Source organism: Alexandromys fortis, unplaced genomic scaffold (genome assembly GCF_014885135.2).
Source record: "Alexandromys fortis isolate MF-2015 unplaced genomic scaffold, M_Fortis_MF-2015_v1.1 scaffold_29, whole genome shotgun sequence".
NCBI lineage: Eukaryota > Metazoa > Chordata > Mammalia > Rodentia > Cricetidae > Alexandromys > Alexandromys fortis.
In genome coordinates, this window is record NW_026067891.1 from 10175904 (window position 1) to 10178336 (window position 2433).

General features: G+C 45.1%; 1 pseudogene; it reads right to left on the reverse strand.

The window, feature by feature from the left end:
• Positions 1-1130: 1130 nt before the first annotated feature.
• Positions 1131-1671, reverse strand: LOC126494951 (40S ribosomal protein S18-like; annotated as a pseudogene).
• Positions 1672-2433: the final 762 nt, after the last annotated feature.

Consider the following 2433-nt stretch of genomic DNA (forward strand, 5'->3'; position numbering starts at 1 on the left):
AGGCAGGGAGGGAAGGAGAGGGTGGGGAAAAGAAGGAAGAAAAGGGGAGGCAGAAGGGAAGAAAGAATAAAGGTGGAAGGAGTGAAGAGAGAAAAGAGAGCAGGAAGAAGGGAGAGAAAGGAGTGGGAGAGGAGTTAGGAAAAGAGGGAAGCAGGGGGAAGGATGAAAGGAAGAAGGAGAAAGAAAGAAAGAAAGAAAGAAAGAAAGAAAGAAAGAAAGAAAGAAAGAAAAGAAGAAAGGATGGAAAGAATAAATAGAAAGAAGGGAGGAAGAAATAAGAAAGGAAGGAAGAAAAAAGAAAGGAATAAGAAGAAGGAAGGAAAGAAAGAAAGAAAAGAAAGGAGGAAGGGAGGACAGAGCGATGGTTAGAGGGGGGAAAGCAGAAGAAATGGAGGAAGAGATCCTAAAAGCTTTTAAAAAACTTTCTAATGCACCAAGCAAAATATTTTGAGAATTTAGACAACAACACTACTCTTTATATAGTTACTTATTACACAGCACTGGTGTGCTGTTTGAATCACAAATTGCATGCTAATGGCCTAATTCATAAACCATTGACATTCTTTATGAGTCCTTAGCATTCAGAAATGAAGAATTTGTGTTCAAAATATAATTTGCATTGCAAAATTCAATAATTTAGTTTCTCATATTCATTAATGCCTAAAACCACAACACATAACTTATCCCATTCCAGCTCCCTTCTTAGGACACTGGAAAACGAAGTGTTGCAGCTGGGAAATCAAGTGCCGCTTTTTATGGCTGTGTTTGGAACTGCACTGAGAGGCATCACCGGGAGAGTCACGCTGCTTCTGCAGGAGTCACAACTGAACAATACTGCTGCGGAGCTCGCAAACCAACACAAAAGTCTGTTTAACCTTCCTGATCTCAGGAACCCCATCGGAGACAAAATGCCCTACAGAAATAGATTTACATCTTCCAGAAGCATAGTGGGAAACTCAGTTAAATAGCCAACATCATGTTTGATGTAACAACTGTATAGTTGGTGAGACTCACAGCCAAAAAGTCTATAGCACCCTCGGGGAAAGGATAAATGAAACAGTCAGATGCCCATGGGGTGCTTGACTGAACACACTGAGGGACACCCATGTCTTAGTTTTTTTTTTTTTTCCCACAGGCATATAAACTATTTATTAACAGCAAAGGCCCAGGGACTCATTTCTTCTTGGATACACCCACAGTGCGGCCCCGGCGGCCAGTGGTCTTGGTGTGCTGGCCTCGGACACGAAGGCCCCAGAAGTGGCGCAGCCCCCTATGGGCCCGAATCTTCTTCAGCCGCTCCAGGTCCTCGCGCAGCTTGTTGTCAGGCCGTTGGCCAGCACCTGGCTGTACTTCCCGTCCTTCACATCCTTCTGTCTGTTCAAGAACCAGTCTGGGATCTTGTACTGCCGGGGGTTCTGCATGATGGTGATCACACGCTCCACCTCGTCCTCCGTGAGCTCTCCAGCCCTCTTGGTGAGGTCAATGTCCGCTTTCCTCAACACCACATGAGCGTATCTTCGCCCCACACCCTTAATGGCAGTGATGGCAAAGGCTATTTTCCGCCGCCCATCGATGTTGGTGTTGAGTACTCGCAGGATGTGCTGGAACTTCTCCGGGATCACGAGAGACATGGCGGCGGCACAATCGGCGGCGTGTAGGCCTCCCGTGGAAGAGCCCATGTCTTAGTTTTAATTGTCAATTTGACACAGTTATCTGAGAGGATACAACCTCTCAGATAACTCAATTGCATTGGCCTGTGGGTTTATCTGTGAAGGATTATCTTGATTAATAATTGATGGTGGAGGCCCAGTCCACTGAGGGTTGCACCATCTCTATATATCCTGGCTGTGTAAGAGAACTAGCTGAGCGTGAGTCAGTGAGTGTGACTCAGAGTGAGCCTGCATGAGTGAGCCTTCCTCCATGATTTCTGCTTCAAACTCCCCAACCCCTGATGGATTGTGACTAGGAAGTGTAAGCTAAGCAATCCCCTTCCTCCTCTAGGCTGCTTTTAGTCAGAGTATTTATCAGAGCAACAGAAGGGAAACTGAAATAACCCAGAAATCATATACTTAATTCCAAAGGGTGTAGGATACTCTATGAACTAGAGAAAAGAAAACCATTCACCTGTTGTGAAATAGAAAACCTGCCTCACATATATGAAAGACCAGGTTGAACATCTCTAGCTACTTCTCCTTGTGGGAAATGGGGGACTTATTTTGGCTCAAATTATTTGGTGAATTTATTGTGACAAAGGACAGGAACAGGAAGTGGCTGTAGTGGAAGGAATATAAGACCATTTACTCATATGTGGACAAATCAGAAAACAGAGGAGAAGAAGAAGAAGAAGAAGAAGAAGAAGAAGAAGAAGAAGAAGAAGAGGAGGAGGAGGAGGAGGAGGAGGAGGAGGAGGAGGAGGAGGAGGAGGAGGAGGAG